Here is a 19,751-nt window from a genome sequence, read left to right on the forward strand (position 1 = left end):
ACAACAATACTGGCACTAATAATAAAAAATGAGCACAATGTGTACAGTGAACAATAAAAAACGGTTATAGCCAATTAAACAAAATAATAAAATAGTTTACTGGTATTTTGCATTACAGTCTGCTGCAGTACGAGTATGAGTTGAATTGCGGCAAAAGCTATGCACTTGAGTTGGTGCTTCCTAAGCTGTGACGTTTTGCGGCAATAATTCAGACATCAGCAGCAATAATTCGGTAACTAATGGCATACATTTTTACTTTTATTTGCGTTGTATTGTGTTTCTGCTATATCTGACGGTTGACTGGACGTTTTGCTCACTAGCTGGTCTCTTGGCTCCCAATGTGCCTAGCTATTTTGCCGATTGCCATTTTGCCACGTTCGACGCTTTGGCGTCTTGCCATTCTCACTGCGCTTTTTGCCACGGTTGTCGATTGATTGCTATTACCATTGCCATTGCTATTGTTGCCACTTTTGTTGTAGCTGCGATTGCTCTAGCCAGTGCTGGAATATGAGTACTTATACTGGTGGCTGGTGGCTGCTGGCTGATAATTGTTATTATTACGATCGCCATTAAAATCTTGCAGACTAAGATTGGCAGATGAGGGGAACGAGGTAAGAACAAATTGTGTGGAGCAGGGAGCGGGAAGAAGTCACCGGCTGTCACTCATTCATAAAACTGTTTGCTGCTTTGGTATATTTGTGCATATTTACACCCACACATATACAAGTACATTTGTATATGTTTGCTACGTGGTTGCATTCTATGATTATGATTATGGCCGCAGTCTTGTTGTTATACAAAACTAATCTTCGATTTTGCAGATAATTTCCTTGATGAGCACAAATTATTCCACTCAACAAGCCAACCTTAAAGACGAGTTATAGAAGATTTATCACAGATATATATTTTTATTTCAATATTTGTATACTTATGTATATGTATGGTTTTCTTCATGGACATATATATGTATATGTGTAGCTATATGCCTAAAGCTATTTATATTTTACTGCCATCTGTGGGCGCTGAGTGAGATTCGCTCTACAACACGATTCGTTTAATTATTTATTATAAATTCTCTTGATTGAAAAAATAAAAATAAGAGCAAAATATTTTTAGAAACACTGCCTTATCACTTCAAACCACTTTTAATGCTCAGTTTAAAAATAATAATTATTATAATGTAGAAATGAAATTTGGTAAAACTCCAAATGACTATACATTGCGTGTAGCGAAGGCATGGATATTCAAATATTTACTGTCTCTCTGTTGAGCCATAAAATTAAATGTAATTTGCATATAAATTTGATATTTGATTATGGATTATACAATGCCAGGCAAGAAGGATTTTGATTATTTTAATATGAAATGAGCAAACCTCCTGTAATGTTATCTTGGAAATCCGACTTTATGGGGAAATCAATAGGGGGTACCTTATTGCTTAAATTTTTAAAATATTAGATGTTGGTGTTTGGCCGAGCTCCTCCTTCAATTTATAGTGAACGTCTTGATGTTGTTAAACAAGTAGAGGGACTAGCAGTTTTATGTTGCCACCGCATGGACGATAATTTTTATGAGTACCACAAATGCACTCGGAAATTTGCCATTGCTTGCCAAGGAGCGACTGCTATTAGAAAACATCTTTCCTAACACTTAGTAGTTCATGCCCGAAGTGGGTTTCGAGCCAGATCATTCTAGTAGTGGTCGGAAAAGCAAACTAAATGTTTGAAAAAGGTATTTAAGGGGTTAGGCCACTCTAGGATTTTCAAAATATCGAAATTTTTTTTTTTTTGCTTAAAAGATGCTTTAAACTCTTTAGAATATAAAACAAAAAGTCCTATGCGTGAAAAAAATGTTTATCTCTAATATTTCGCACTTTTGCGCGAGCGCCTCTGACGTCTCTGAACCGACTATACAAATTTAAACCGTGTTTATCTCAAAACGTGATTTTTCAAAACGGCAAGCAGCATAACACAAACAATTTTTAATATTTTCACTTGTAATTGTACAAGGATCTTTAGAACATTATTCCGCACTGAAATACGTACGGATTTTTTTATTAATTAATTAGAAAAATTTTTATAAACAATTAACGGTTCCATTTTAGACGAAAAATTCTACTTTTGACTTCAAACATCTGCAAAATACACAAATTTCAATATTTCTAAAATCCCGTACGTATTTCTACAGCTATACTCACGTCGATTGAGAAGAATGTTTTTAATTTGGTTTAGGTGGACATTTACGTCAGTTGTACTGCGTGCCGTGAAGTGCCTTTTTCGCAGGGCGCGTTCAGAGATTCACTCCAAAGGCGCCATTTTGTAATATTTTTCAATAAAAATATTTGTAATTACACTTAAATACATGCTTAATAATATACTTAAACAGTTTTTTCCTAGCACCTTTCTTTCAATGTAAAAAAAATCCTTAAAAAACTGCTTTTTTACAGTAGCTAGAGTGGCGTAACCCCTTAAAGGAAAATATAACTATACCTATTTTAAAGGAAGTAGAAAAAAATCCTCCGATAAATAACACCCACACAAATCCATCTTAAAGCTTTTTTTTATCTTCTCAGAATTTTTTAAGTAAACAACATCATTATCTCTAAATTACCAATTGCATCAGGCATAAGGCAAGGGAAACGTTTCAGCTCAATTCTATTCACCACCATAATGAATGGAATCATCAACGATGTTAGTACCATAAATCATGGTTTTAGAATCACTTATCACTTACCAATGGCTCTCTAAAAGTTTCTGGGCAAGTTTCATCTGAACGTCAAACTGCAGTAAACACAAATAAAATGAAACAAAATTGAAAAACTAATTATAATCGAGTTGCATATTTTTTGTTTCATAAATATGTCAAATATAATAGGGTTTATATTTCAAAATTCAATAATTATATAACATTTATGTGTTATAATATCTAGCGTTAAATTTTTGATTGCTATTTATTTTATCCCTTATAACCAATTGTATAATAGCGAATTCTCTTTTAACCCATTGATCTCAATACAATTTCCGCGAAAGGATTACTTGAGGAACAAAATTCCCCAAAAAAAAACTCTCCTTCACAAGCTCCAGTACGCTCACATAATACTCCATTACTGGAAGAAATTCGAAGTGAGTGCACCAATATACCTTAATTTGGAATCGACTTTGCCATGATTTTTGATGTAGATTCCTAAGAGGAATTCCTTCTGATGACTCTTATATTCCCTATTAATATTTAAAATTTTTCCTCAATGATGTTTCGCTACAAACAAAGAATGCCTGAATGCCTCAGAAGCCTGTTGGTTTAACCAAAAAATTCATTGGTGTTTTGTTTTCTTATATTGAATTGTTATCCGAGGTTTGTATTTGTTTGCCGCATCACTCCCTTGATGCTTCGAGGAGGCAAAGAGCGGGGTTTACACCCCATGGCGAAATCATGCTGAAAGGATGCACTCTGACAGCCGCAAGATGATTTCACGTAACACATAAACATACAAAAAAACTATTTTACTAACTTTTAATCCACTCTATTTAATTCAATAGTTCAAATATTAACACATATTTGGTATAAAATATTCAATTATTTTGAGAAGAACAACAAGAAGAAAAATTCCTAATAAAAGAAGAAAAATAATATTCATGAGCATTTCAATAAAAGAAAAATGTGACACATTTTCATTTATACACAATATGAGGGAGTGTAAATTGAAATGGACGAAAATATGGGACTATAGTCTTTCCCAAATAATTCAAAAATTCTTTCTACTCCACTGGAAAGTTCAGAAATCTCAGCATTTATATCTGCTCGCATATATATATTATAGCATATGTATGCATGCACATTATTGCGAAATTACGATAAAATAGTTAAAAGACATGCAAAATTATAGTACAGATTGGTTTAAAAGTAAGAAAGCAAAAAATAAAAAAGTGAGAGTTTTTAAAGAAAATAAATTTTTTGTATCAATGCAATCTCACCTAGCTTCAATATATAGTACTTCATATTTTTTACCCTTTATAACGAAAAATATTGCACTAAGTAGAAGAAAGAAGCGTAAGTACTTTTTTCTATTTTACCAAATAATCTTTTCTTTCACTTAGATGCTCTCTGGCCAATAATAGTATCACACGACAACTTGCGAAAGATTTTGAAAATATTTTTAAAAGAGAAATTTCGGATAATGGCTCCATTTCTCAATATCATAGTCCAACTATTTGAGTTTAAGTATTATATATGTAGTTGAAGAGGCCAGTATAAGATCGCTTTTTGGTGTTCAAAGCCTTTTTGATAGTACTTTTCTCTCTTCTACTGATTGTGCCTTAATCGTACGAATTGTGTAAATTTTCTACGAAAACCGTGAATTAGTTTCGAGTACACCTACGGAGTGCATTTTACTGACCACAACATGGTCAACTCGAATAAGTGATGCGAATAATTGGCGTATACCTGTATTGTAGCATTAGTACGATAGTCTATTTGATATGCATATCTGTATAAGTACTTATAGACTACTTCTATGCATTTTAGTGTCACATTATTTCAATAAATCGAATCACACTGATAGGAAATTTATTCTTATAAAATCTGATTTTATATTAACACCAGTCATCAAAGAAGAATGCACCTTACTTATTAGAAGTAAGCTTAAAATATACAAAATTTTATAAATTTACGGACAATGAGTTTACTCAAGTTATTGAAAGTTAGGTAGATATAAGTGGTTACGCTGATAATCAAAAAAATGAGAACTAACATTTGTTTATGGTTACGAAGAGTAGAATCAATTCGTTTGATTTCCAGGTTAAAAATAAGAATTTCTCCTCAAGTGTCACGGACAAAATTAATTTCATCTACCTTTAAATGATGACTCTGATGGAAGTAAAGCAAAACTAACTAACCCAATAAGCAAAACTAACTGTGCATCGAACTGGAATGTACTTGGAGCCTTGACATTTTCTGTCGCATGATTTCAACTGTTTCCAAATGAAAAAAAGAAAATATGAGGTAAAATAGTAATAAAGAAAATAAGCCAAAAGAAGGAAGAATGAGTCAATTTTGGCCCAAAATTCTAAGGAAGAATCAAAGCTAAACAAGAGTAATACGAATATTGTTGAACTTTTTTTAACATTAGAGGGTCTAAATTGGAGAAAAAGTGTACCACTTTTTTCATCAGCTAAATCAAACTTTTGGCCGTTTATGAGAACACTTTCGACTTATTCTTTATTTATCCTTTTTTAATATTTTGTTTTTTCATTTTTTAATATCTTGCTTGTCTCCATAAGTACGTACATTAAAAACATCTTATTGAAGTTTTTATGAAATTTATCGACTAAATTTTTGTTGATTACGAAGGAAGTTTACGAGTCACGAAAGAAAACTTTTGATTAAATTTTGGCTTATTGGGTATGTAATTGATTGTATTTGTGCGTTTGCGCAGAAGTGTGTGTAGGCAGGGTTGAAAACCCAATAAATACACATACTAATACATACATGTACGCATGTATGTGCATTAAAACCAATGGAAACCAATAAGTATAATGATTTTTCTGTAGCCATGTTAGTGCCGCAAAGCCATAAATTTTGTAGCTGTCACTCTTTAATGGAGCTGCCCTAAATTCATGCAACAATCAGCCACGGCGGCAGCACCAACATTCACTCGTACCCAAAAGAACCAACAACGAGTGGTACTATACAACACTCCCTGAAGTATGGCCGCCATAATGATCCGATGCGATACGGAATCAAATAGTAGGAATTTGGTTATGGGTGTCCTCCACTTTGGTCAACATCTACCGAAGCTAAGCTGGCCGTCCAAATAAGGCGAAAGGAAGTCGGGAGGAGAAATACGATAATTTATAAGTCGTAAAATGTGTCGCAATCAGACAATGAAACGAAAACCAGTCACAGCAAGAACAAAAATAATTAAAAATGAGAAAAAAGGCAAGAACTGACAGGCGAACATGCTGTGTATATGTGTGCACATGCATGCACAGTATATATACGCGTACATAAAGTGTACCGAGAAGTAGATATTATATTTGGCATTGTTCAGAGAGCAGAGCAGCCAGAGATGAGGAGTAAACTGAAACATTCGCTTTAATAATAATATATTAATTTTTGGTACATGAAAAGGGAATGGATAATTTGGCAGAGGTAAAAGTAAAAAAGGGAGGACATTCGCAAAGGAAACAAAAAAATGGTAGCAGTATCAGAATAATTCTACAAAATGGTTTTAACAACTCGGAGCTGTATAAAATTGTTGTTTGTTTCGCGCAATATTCTGCAGTTATTATTATTTTCTGTATTTTTCTAATACATATAACCGACTTCAAACTATGGTCTGTTTTGTCGGCTAGTTATCCAATGGGTGTGTGTAGAAGTCACACTTCAGACGGTATATTTGAATTTATGATAGGAACAGTATTTCTTATAGAACTAAGATAAAGCGAGAGGAATGTGACCTTATACTTGCAAATAAAAAAAATGTTGTTTATAAGTTGTATGTAGTTGACATAGCGGCCGAATGGGTGGTACGTGACTACCATTCTAATACCGATCGCCCCTCGGCAGGGAATGGCAAACCTTCGAGTGTATTTCTGTCATGAAAAGCTCCTCATAAAAGACAATCGGAATCGGCTTAAAACTGTAGGCCTCTCCATTTGTGGAACAATATCAAGAGGCACACCACCAATATGAGGAGAAGCTCGGCCAAACACCCGAAAGGGGCGTATGATCATATTTAGTATAATGAATTAAAGTTCTACAGAAAAAACAATTCATTCGCATACAATGCCCTCTTTTAAGGAGCTAATTTCTATTAGCGTAGGGTTGGGGATAAGACAATCGTTAGGAATATAATATAGCATATAATGTAATTTTATAAGAATATATTTAAAAGTAGTGTTATATTGCTTGACTGGCCTTAAAAACCATATCTTCACATATTTGCTTATATCGGAAATGCAATATCAGTACCATAATTGCCATAGTACTACAATTTATTTCGCCCCATTTTTTTCCAGGTGCTTAAGTAACCAGTTTTTTAAGATTAAAGCTAAAACCACAATTTTACTATAAAAGCTGCAGGACCACTGTTTCTGCAGATTTTAAATAGTTATTTATTTATTAATCTACGCTATTTCTCGGAACCGAATTAGATGTGACTTTCGCTGATGTGTAGATGAATTTTATGAGCAGAATAAAGACTATTTTTGGTTTCTAAAATATAAATTATATTATATATACATATTAGGGCGGGTCGATTTAAAAATCGCTTGTGCTCTGTGAAAATCGTATTCTAGGGTTCAAAATAAGAAACTTTGCCGAAAGAACCATACCTCTAAAACGAATTCTGATGTCCCCCAATTTGGGTCGAACGAAAACTCCCACTTTGACCCATTTAGAGTGCTCCTATCGAGTCTAAATGTATGACCGACCCTCACTGACTTTGGACGGCCGATCCACCCATGCCAGTGACACACCCCCTGGAACTCCCCTGGGGGGTTCCCCATACAATAATTTCAAAATATCACCATTTTTGGCCTTTACATGAGAAAAGAAACTAAAAAGTTCGACCCAAATTGGGGGACATCAGAATTCGTTTTAGAGGTATAGTTCCTTCGGCCTAATACATATATATTATATATATGTATATATTATATTATATAATTGGCGGATATAGAATGTATACTGTCCTAAGATTTATGCTGTTGTTTTTGTTGTTGTTGTAGCAGTAATATAAGCCCCGTCAGTGTAGAGTATATCACCGGTCATCTTCGTCAGGCTCATCTAAAGGTAGGCCCAGGAAACATGTTGTTTCGACAGGTTTGATCCAGCGGGAGAGGGGTGTTAGATGAGTGGAGTGAAGGGGTGTAGGTGTCTGCAAGGGTGAAACCTATGGTAGCACCCTCACAGGAACTGCTTGCTGAGCAGTTTGTTATGCTCCTTAACAGGTAGCTTATTGGCCTCGTTATGAAGGTGTTGTATTGGGGACATCAGGAGGCAGCCCGTCGCTGTCCGAATAGCGGTGTTTTGTCATGTCTGGAGCTTTATCCACTGCGTGTCACTGGTTTCAGGCGACCAGACAGGCGCAGCATAGTTTAGAACAGGCCGGGCAATTCTTTGTCTTTGCCCCAAGTGCTGCCGGCAAGCGATTTGAGGAGCTTGTTGCGATTTTGGACTTTAGTGGCAATTGCGGCTGTGTGTACAGAGAAGGAGTTACACGAAAAAATTTGACAGTGACTTCGACAGTTACACGAAAAATTTTAGGATTGTTTATCGTCGGAATTGATATGTCCAGGTGGTAAAGAGGGTCACCGTGGACTCAGTGGGGGAAAGTTGAAGATTTCTTGCAGTGAAAAAGTGAGAAAGGTCGGTGAGATAGTTGTTCACTTTGGAGCACAGGCCATCGATGTCACCGCCCGACGCAATTATCGTGCAGTCGTCAGCGTACGTGACCTAAGGGACTCCCTCTGGTGGCTGGGGGAGTTTCGAGATGAAGAAGTTGAAGGCGAAAGACACCAGCCTGCGGAACACCTTGCTTAATCTTCCTCTGTTTAGATGTAAGTATGGTCACGAAAAATCACTGACGAGTGACGACCGCTCAGATAGTTGGCGGATCACCTCTTCAGCCCTGGCGGGAGTGGCGACTGATAAATGTCATCTAGTAGCGTGGAATGGCTGACTGTGTCGAAAGCCTTCTTCAGGTCCAACGCTACTAGGACAGTCCTCTCGCAGGGGCGGTTTTGGTTAAGCCCGCTGTTTATCTGGGCGTTTATTTATCATCTGACTCGACTCACATTTAAAACATGCTATCTTGATTAAAATATTCCGCCAGGTGTCGCTCTAAGTCAACTGATTTGAGTTCTATTTTTTATTTTTGCTAAGTTGCAATATTTGTGATTAACATTCCTACCAAAATTGTATCGCCATTGCTTGACATTTGTAAAAGTTACATGGTCTGGAGTGAATCTACCTCTGCACGTGTTTTGGATTTGAATTTGCAACAACGAGATTGAATTAAATTTTGCATTAAAAATGGATTCAATAGTTCGAAACCTTGACAAAAGACATGGTGAGAAACTATTTCGATAATGATAAATCAATAAGGTGAAAGAAAAGTTTTTAAATAACCGCAAATTAAAAACTTTTACATTGCTTATGGATCAATTCCGGACATTTTAGTTAATTTTTTGGGTTTGCACCGCGTTTCTGGAAAGTTGGTTCAGAAAGGCCTAAATTTCATGCAGAAAAAGGGAGCGCGTTGATATCATTAAAGACACGATTTCCAGGGCTGAAACCGACCCAATTTTCATCAAACGCATCATTACTAGAGACGAGATGAGTACGACACGCAATTCAGACATCAGACGAATGAGTGGAGTGCTCCGAAGGAATCAAGACTAGAAAAATCATGTCGTTTTCTATTCAAAAAGAAAGCGATGCTCACGGTTTTTGGATTACAATGGTTTTGTTTACCACGAATTTTTGACAGAAGGTCAGAAAATAATAAAAAAAACTATTATTTGGGCTTTATGGGGTGCTTACATTAAGCAATTCGTCGAAAAATAAAGAGTTTGGGCGAAATCAACGTGGATCTTGTATCATGACAACCCACCATACCATTGCACAGTGACATTATTGTCTGTGAATTTTTGACCAAGAACGCAACGAATACCATCCAACAGCCTTCGAATGGCTCACTGCGATTTTTTTTTCAGTTTGATCGAGTCCAACAACCACATAATTTTTACAAAAAAATTCTGCTAAGTTGACTCAATAATTTGTACTAAATAGGAAACTCCTAATTATAAGAAGGACCCTTGTCTTTTACATGTATCATTTTCATGAGACTTCAACCGAGAAAATGCTGTTATTGTCAAAATATTAATATATATGATTCTAAAAAACTCTGTATGGACCACCCTGTATTAGATATAATAGAGTAGACACCTTTACTGCTACGAGTAAAAGCTATTACGCTAATATTATTCTATTATGAAACAACGTACCGAAATTATTGTTGGCTTGTGGTGATAGTCATACCCACTGTAAAGGGAGCACACACAATCGATTCCACTTAATTGTTTTTTCGACCTGCCGACTTAGGCGCATGACAATAGTAGGAACCTCACATAATTGGAAACAGGTTGACCTATAATAATCCACTAATCTTTGTGAAAGCTTCATGTTTCATGAGAATTCTGAAAAAGTGGGGAAATACTAGAGTGACCCTTAAATGCATGACTTTCTAGCTTCGAAAATTTTTCAACATAAAGAAAGAGTACCGTTCGCAAAGTCTTACAGAAATTATAAAATTATATATTTTTGAATCGTTCCCTATTCTAAATCGCTAAATGAAATTCTTAAGGAAGCACTTTAAATGCAATCTTCCTTTTTTAAAGCCAACAAGAAACAAATGGACACAAGTTTTCCTTCTTCAGTGTAAAAAACAAAATGCTCCAGTCAATGTATTGGGGGATAAGTTCATAGCGCTTTTATATTTTCTTTTATTTTACAACGATTTGTTTGCTATGTGGCAAAGGGTAAGTATCCATTCGATAGAACTCTTTTTGCTCTACAAAACTATATTAATTGTGTTTTTGAGTTATATAATTTTTTATTAATTTTTTGGCTTAGAAATGGAATACCCATGCAAAAATCATCCGCCGTCATCATCCATCCGGCATGCGCCGTATTCTCCAGACCTTGCACCGACCGATTACCATCTTTTCCGCACCCTGTCATACCATATGAAGGGCGTTAACTTCGGTTACAAAGAGATCCTTGAAAACTGGCTCAACAACTTCTTTGACACCAGACCAGCCGATTTTTGGTGGAACGGCATCAACAAATTGGTCGAGAGGTGGGAAGAAGTTGTAAACAGCAACGGCGAATATATAATTGATTAACTTATTGATATAATTATTGTTTTTTGTTTAAATAAAAGTCTAATATATATTTACATACGTACATACATTCACCCCGATTTCAAGAAAATGTGCTAAAAAACGCAAAAAAGACTCACATAGGGCAAAAACCAAGAGTAAATTCACGAAATTTTATAAAGAGTACGTAGCCAAATGTCAGCCAAATGAATTCAATCGTTATTTCTTGTCAAAGTAATACGTGAAGCGTTGCAAAGAGTTTGTGCCAAATCGCTGAGTTAAAACTGATTAATTTTGATGGAGTAGAAATAGTGCAAAGTTTGTATTATATTGTAATACTTATCTATATGCATACATATGTATATGTTCAGTTGGGCAAAGTTGCAATTTAACCATAAAAAAAATGCGACACTAGCTTTCATTTTAGTTAAGTGAGTTTTTCAGTTAAGCGAAGTCGAATGTATGTATGTATATGAATATCTACGTGAATATATAGTGACTGGGCCGTGTTCATGTTAATGAAATGGAAATTGCGCATGAAGAGCTAAACCCGATTTGATAAGTAATACTGCAGTTTTATTTCTAATTGAAAATTAGACGGTTCGTGCAAAACGGCTGCATTTCCTCAGCTTATCTGATTTGCACCTTTGAGTGTATTCAAATGAATTTAATGATAGGATTTGGCTATGCGAACTTAAATGTATATACTACTGAGGGGCGTTAATTCACTGCCATTAGATACACTTAGAATCATCGCGAACAAAAAATTGCGATTTAAACAGAGTGTCTGGGATAAGGAATTGCAAAAATGAAAAAGGGAACGGTGAAACGCAATTGCGTAGAGTAAATTTTTATATAGGGATTTAATTGAAATTAGCCGAAGGCCATAGTAGCCAGTGCTTTAGCTCTTTAAGTGAAATAATTATTTATAATTGTTACTCTTTTAATAAAAAAATAAAATAAAATAAAATAAAATAAAAAAAATTTAGGGGTCTCGGTGGTCTGGAGCTCGAAAACTTAGGGTATTTTCAGGAATTGTTTTTAAAATAAAAAAACAAAAATAATATTTAAATTTTTTAGGCTTTTTATTTAACTTATTTTACATACAAAAATGAAAAAAAATTTGTTTAATTTTAATCATTTAAAAAATGGCGCTGAAGTTGACCCTCTCGAAAAACTGGCCCTGGTCGGTGTTGTCCACTTTGGTTCTTCTATTTATTGACTTCGGACTGGTTACATACGGACGCTGCGCTAAAACTCATCTAAAGCGCCTAGAAGCACCTTACCATGCTGCAGTCAGGAGAAGCATCAGAGCTTTCCCCACTTCCCCCATAAACGTTACCTTAGCGGAAGCTGGACTGCCCACCATCTCGGAAAGGGTGGCCAACAATACAAGGACAAGTATTTTGAAGATAATTCAATGTAGAAACAGACTTTTGTTAAAACACATCAACTCGAGTACTCAAAAATTAAACAGAAAGAGCCGGGAATCAACAATCTCCATCATTCTAAAAGAAGCCGAAAAACTGGATATCATTGCTCAGCCAGTACTTGTGGAACCTGCAATACATCCACCGTGGGTCGTTCCCAACTCGATGATATTGAACAATCTATCCAAACATTTAAAAGATTCCACTAATACAAACGAATACAACCAGATTTTTCTCGAAACCATTTCCCCATTAAAGAAAGATTGGGAGATCATTTTTACCGACGGATCAAAAACCGACACCTGCACATCGTTTGCAGTGACAAACGCAGAAGGTGTTACCATCTATGCCGGAATTTTGTCAAAATTCACTTCAATATTTACAGCTGAAGCAGCTGCGATACTCCAAGCAGTAATCTTTGCCTCCCAGAAATGTAGCAAGCACTTAATTTGCACCGATAGCAAATCCTCAATCGAAGCTATCTTAAACCCCACAAATGACACCCCGATGATAACAAAAATCCGCAATATAATTTCAATACACACAGGTGCAATCAAAATTATGTGGATTCCTGGGCACTCTGGGATAAATGATAAAGAAAAAGCTGACAAGAGAGCGAAAGAGGCAAATAAGGAACCTCTACACACATTTGACTATATCACTTGCAATGACATAAAGATACTAGCGAAAGAATTTGCCACAGATAACGCAGCAACTAAATGGAACATTTATCAGCATCCTTATAAAAACTTTAACCCCTTTGGGGAAAAAAATATCTACCCTCCATCTGCACTATGTCACCAAGCAAAAATCTTTACTCGACTGAGAATCGGTCACACACTCATGACACATGCCCACCTGCTCAGCGGTTCACCGAAGCCTACATGCCCTTTTTGTGGCTCCAACGAATTTACTATACTTCATCTGATAGATACTTGTCCTTCCCTACAAAATATCAGAACATCCTTTTCCTCAAGCATCAAACCATCCGAACTCCTCAAACAGACAACAGTATACAATTTAAATAAGATTTGTGACTATGTATCTAGATGTAAGTTAAGGATATAAGACACGCTGTCATCTTTATTATACTAATAGCCGAAGGCCATAGTAGCCAGTGCTTTAGCTCTTTACGTGGAATAGTTATTTATAATTGTTACTCTTTTAATAAATAAAAAAAAAATAAATAAAATAATTATCTGAAACACAAAAAGCAAAAAAATTATTAATAGTATAACTGTAACTATGTCCCGCTACTAGAATAAAAAAAATTTGACAAAATGGCACGGTTTTAAATTTGACACTCTAAAAATCTAAATAATTGAAATAATAATATAATTCTAGTATGGCGATAGCCATTGATGTTGTGAACAACATATTAAAATTTCAGACGATTCGGTTAATAGTTTTTTTTTGACAACACCAAAAAGTCGTTTGAGATAATTGACCTCTCTCTACCTAGTTAATGGGCTGTAGAAGCTATAATATTGAGAATTTCAGTTTGAAAATTTCATAGTATATTCTTAAGATACTATACTTTCAAAATATCGAAAAAACAAAAAAAATCGATTTTTTGAAATTTCCAGACCAGCGGACCCTCTTAAATTTTTATAAAGGGTGTCTATAAAGTTTTCATACGCATATGGCTTTAATTTTGTTTGTGACGAATGAAAGATTGTACTAAATGGGAACAACACGTCTTTGTCTGGTCTTGTCCATTCAATCCATCTTGATCAAATCAGCTTTAGTCTTTCTTAAATCGTTTGTTTTTGCAATCATTGATTGGCATATAAAACTAGGTAAGCCCAAGTGATTTTCACTGAGTCCAACAAATCACGTCAGCTGGAGTTTTGTATTCATTCGCCTATTCACTGCAACGTGTCTATGTTACAAGAGTTCGTGTAGCTATGAGTGAAGCTCACTAATTACACGAAATATTAAATGTTACATATAACAAGTTTCTTTTAATAATGATGGCCTCTCAATAGGCAATGGAAAATTTCCGGGGGCATCTCTGCAACAAAAGGTATACAACAAATTAGAAGAGAAGAGCGGCGAAAGAATAAACAAATAATGTACGTGCTAAGGTCAACATGAAGTTCTAAAATTTCATCGCTCCATAGTCGGCGATATTCGCCGGAAGCAATGTGCGTAATGAAGGACTTTTAAAGTGTATATTTTGGCCGCTGAGAGAACAGCAACAACAATGTTGGCTCACTACCAAACGTACTTTTCTTTTCCTCTAAAATTATATCTGCCAAAAGATATTTGAGTGCTGCAATGCAAATACTCTGACTGCAAGTATGAGCCTCAGTTTATCTCACTTTTTCTAGGTTTTGCTTACAGGGTACAAACAAATATAGATATGTTTATATAATTAGTAGGTATATGATGTATGGTATTCAAATTATGTAGAAGCATTTTTCAAGATGCAACAAGTCACTTTTGCTAGCAAGTTGCGATCGCAAGTTGACGGTAGTCAAGCAACTTCAAACTGCTTTTGCTGCTTCAAAGTGGTGGATTTTTTATAGCTTCTAAGTTTAATTTAGTATTAACATTTTCAAAGAAATTTAACTACTTAAGAGAGTTTTCTTGCCTTATTAATTAGCTTTTTACTCCTAACCCCCAATTGGATGCTGGCAGCGGTGTGTGAGGTGTATCAAAATATAAGTAGGTACACACTATGGTTTTGGCCAAGATTGAGCAGAAATATCATTTTTTAAAAGGACAGTTCACAATTAAGTGCAATTGACCTGGCAGCATGGCATTTCTCAAGTGTGATTACATATATACATATTTAGTTGTTCTGTTGCCTTGGTAATTTGCAAACGTCATAAGGCAAGTGTGCTGACTGCTTGTTCGCCATCACACCCATTCGCTTCGCTTCTTTATCCAGTTTAGAAGTAGTAGGTAGTACTAATGGCACAGTTGTTGAGGCTGATGACATAAATATCGTCGGCGTACGCCAGCAATTGTGTGATGTTGTAAAACATGTTGCCTGAGCAATTGAGCTCTGCAGCTCGGACATTATTTTTCACCTACAGGTTAAAGAAGTCACACGATAAGAATTGGGAAGTTCTTCTCAGTTCCGACAAAGTTGCTGGAAATGCTTGATAGTCGTATTAAACTCTAAAAGTTGCCGTCAGTTTTAAGTCTACGTCAATCAAAAATCGTTTTTTAAGATTAACGCATTGAACACTTCTTCATGCCGGAAATGTGGTTTTAGTTAGGAGTCTTAGCTTTAGGCACTGGTGCAAATGTGATGCCAATTTGTCTTATAGATAATGTCGGGCACAATGGGTCATATGTTAATGGTAGACTCGAGTTATGTTTCGTCTTCCTTATTAATGCAATTTGCTGATTTTAAAAATTTTCGTGAATATCTCTTTCCTTGTTCACCTGGTCCTGGTGCACATTTGACTGAGGAGAAGTTTTGTTTTTTTTTTGTATTTTTTTTGTTTTTTGTTGTCGGGACAACTAGCAAGTGCAGCACTCAGACATGAATTAAGTCCATTGTACTACACTTGGATTCCCTTTAAATTTTCTTTAAACTACCCGATCTCCGAAGAAATCTGAGTAGATCTTGCGGTGTCAAGGAGCAAAAATGGTCGCTTCTTAACACATCAGTGCAAAAGACCTCAAACCTGATTCGAGCGAAGGTGGAGCAGACGCACAAGAAGTGGTCCGCCGTCTCATCCTTCTCTTCACAAGCTGGGCAGAGTACACTGTCTGAGATGCCCAACCTTTCCATGTGCTTCGCCCACAGAAAGTGGCCCGTCATCAGTGCAACCAGCCGCCTGCACTCCCCTCTGCTTAATGAGAGAAGGGTTTGCGACGATCGGACATGACAGCTAACATCAGTTTAGTCCATCTGCAGCTTCTCTCAGCCTGCCAAGCTCGTTTGTGGGTGGTAGTTGCCCATTTGCTAACCGTGGCTGTGATGGCCGCAGAAGGGAGTAGCAAAACGGGCTCTGGGCCAAAGAAGTTGGCCTCAGAGCCTATCTTAGCTAAGGAGTCAAAGCTCTCGTTACCCGCGATACCTACGCGTCCCGAGACCCATGTTAGCATCTGGCTATTATGTCTACCGACATATTTCAGCCTTGATTTACAGGACTTGACTACCCCTGATGTGGCTGGGGGGCTGTCTAAGGCCATAAGCGCAGCTTGGCTGTCGCTGCAGACACATATAGATCTGGCTCTCCATCGGTTTTCCACAACAAAGTTCATGGCTTCTTGAACTGCATACACCTCCGCTTGAAACACAGATGCATGTATTCCAAGAGCAAAGTGTAGTTTTGTCCCGCTGGATTCCACGTAGACCCCAGATCCGGAGCCACGCTCGGTCCAGGGGCCTTCCGTAAAAATGTGAAAACAGTGTTTGCCGGGCTCATTTTCTGAGTGTGAGGAGAAGTTAGTTACATCTCAGTTCGGCTATTTCCTCTGTGCTTCAATAAACAAAGTTTCCTTAGAAAAGGTCGGAATTGCCTTATTGTGCGAATATGTCTCCTAACCTTATAGAGATTGCCCTGAAAGTTTGTGATTGAAAAGTTTGAACAGCTATCGAAATACTTCACCTGATCTTTCTGACGCAGAGGTGGCCTTCCTCTTCCTCTGCCGCCGCCAGCTGGTACCACATCGAATACTTTCAGAGCCGGAGCGTTTGTATCCATTCGGACGAGATGATATAGTCAACGTAGCCACTGGATCTTTATTCGCTGCGCTTTGTCTATGGCGTCGTAAAGCTCATATAGCTCATCGTTCCATCGCCTACGGTATTCGCCATTGCTAACGTGCAAAAGTCAAAAAATCTTACGCAGAATCTTTCTCTCGAATACTCCAAGCTTCGCTTCATGGGATATTGTCATCGTCCACGCTTCTGCGCCATGCGTTAGAACGGGCATGATGAGAGACTTGTAGAGTGTTAGTTTTTTTCGTCGAGAGTTGCCTACCTAGTCCAAAGTAGCATTTGTTGGCAAGAGAGATTCTACGTACTTCGTTTTGTCCTCGTTTACCACCAGACCCATTTGCTTTGCCTCTTTATCTGATTAGTAAATATCATCGGCATACGTCAACAATTGTACGCTCTTATATGTAAAATATTGTGCCAGAGCGATTCAGTTCTGCGATTCATACGATCCTCTTCAACATCAGATTAAAGAACTCACACGACGACACACGAGTTACCCTGTCTGAAACCTCTTTGGTATCAAAGAGCTCGGAGAGGTCCTTCCTAATTCTGATGGCGCTGCTGGTATTGGGCAAGGTCATTTTGAATAGCCGTATTACTTTCCAGTTCTAAAGCCACACTGATAAGGTCAAATCAGCTGGCTGATGGTGGGCTTCAGCCTTTCACATAATACGCTCGCTAGAACCTTATAGGCGATATTTAGAAAAGTAATCCCGTGATAATTGGCAAAGATTACAGGATCACCCTTCTTGCGGATTGGGCAGAGCACACTTCGGCTGCAACAAGGTAATGATCCGAATCGATGTTGGGTCTTGAGTGTCTTTCATCTATCACAACATAATCGATCTGGTTTCGCGTTTTTCGATCAGGAGACAGCCAGGTGTATCTTCTTATGCTGGAATCTGGTGCTGCATACTAACATGCTTCAGGCCCCGGCGAAGTCGATCAGCCACTGTTCGTTACCGGATCTTTCGTTGTGCAAGCTGAATTTTCCGACTGTGGGATCAAAAATTCCTTTCGTGCCCACCCTGACATTGAAGTCGCCAAGCACGATTTTTATGCCGTGGCGAGGCAGCGTTCATAGAAACGTTCCAGGCACTCATAGAAGGAATCTTTGGCCGCTTCGTCCTTCTCTTCCGTCGGGGCGTGGGCGCAAATAAGCGAGTTGTTAAAGAATCGGGGTTTGATGCGGATTATTGCGAGGCGCTCGTCCACCGGAGTGAACGAAAGTACTTGGCGATGAAGTCTTTCTCCCACAACACATCCAACACCGAATTTGCGCTCTTTTACATGGCAGCTGCAGTAGACGTTGCAAGGTCCTATGGTTTTCTTGTCTTGCCCCGTCCATCGCAACTCTTGAATGGCAGTGATGTCAGTCTTTACTCTCACGAGGACATTAACCAGCTGGGCAGAGGCACATCTTTTCATTGGGGGGATTTTTAAGTGCCGGTTCCGAAACCCAGCGTAGGGTCCCGAACCGGTGTTCGGAAGCTACCCAGAGGATACTTGGGCTAATCCCGGAAGTTGTGAACTACTTGAACCATATGTAGAAGAATCGTCCTTGCCACTCCCAAGTGAATGACGATCAGTAACTTTTCCCACTTGCGTGGTGGACTTCTACATATGGACCATACTCTTGTAATATATGTATATATGCACTAGGCCGAGTCGATTTGTGGGGAGGCAAAAAAATCGCCCATTGCTCTGTGAAAATCATATTCTAGGGATCAAAATAAGAAACTTTGCCGAAGGAACCACACCTCTAAAACGAATTCTGATGTCCCCCAATTAGGGTCGAACTTTTAGTGTCTTTTGTGGGGAGGCAAAAAAATCGCCCATTGCTCTGTGAAAATTATATTCTAGGGATTAAAATAAGAAACTTTGCCGAAGGAACCACACCTCTAAAACGAATTCTGATGTCTCCCAATTTGGGTCGAGCTTTTCAGTTTCTTTTCTCATGTAAAGACCAAAAAAGGTTATATTTTGAAATGATTGTATGGGAAACCTCCCAGGGGAGTTCCAGGGGGTGTGCCACTAGCATGGGTGGATCGGCCGTCCAAAGTTAGTGGGGGTCGGTCATACATTTGGACTCGATTGGAGCACTCTAAATGGGTCAAAGTGGGATTTTTCGTTCGACCCAAATTGGGGGACATCAGAATCCGTTTCAGAGGTATGGTTCCTTCGGCAAAGTTTCTTATTTTGATCCCTAGAATACGATTTTCACAGAGCAATGAGCGATTTTTAAATCGACCCGCCCTAATATGCACATATATGTATATAAGTATATATGTCATTGGCGCCTACATATTTTTTTGGGTGCTTGGCCGCGTTCCTACCCCGATTTGTGGTGTGTATCTTGATGTTGTTCCACAAGTGGAGTTTTAAGCCGCCTCCGAACGACAGATGGTTTCTTATGAGGAGTTTTTTCGTGGCAGAATTGGAGGTTTTCATTACCTGGGGGTGACCGCTATTATAAAAAACGTTTTCTTTCATTTGATATACTGGGCACTTCTGAATGAAGATAAGCTCCAACCCGTTCAGTTACGGTGGCCGCCGTGTGTCGAACTTCGTCCAAGTAAAGCAATGGGGGAATGGAAAGTATATACAAATTTTTTGTTGCAAAACATTTTGTTTAAATTTTGCAAGTGTGCAATTTATAATAATTATAAGAGAGTCCAACTTTACAGGTTTCCCTGATGAGAAGCCGAATATTTTTTTTAATATAAAAGATTATTTCTGCTGGTAGTTATGTAT

Source organism: Anastrepha obliqua, chromosome 1 (genome assembly GCF_027943255.1).
Source record: "Anastrepha obliqua isolate idAnaObli1 chromosome 1, idAnaObli1_1.0, whole genome shotgun sequence".
Taxonomy (NCBI): domain Eukaryota; kingdom Metazoa; phylum Arthropoda; class Insecta; order Diptera; family Tephritidae; genus Anastrepha; species Anastrepha obliqua.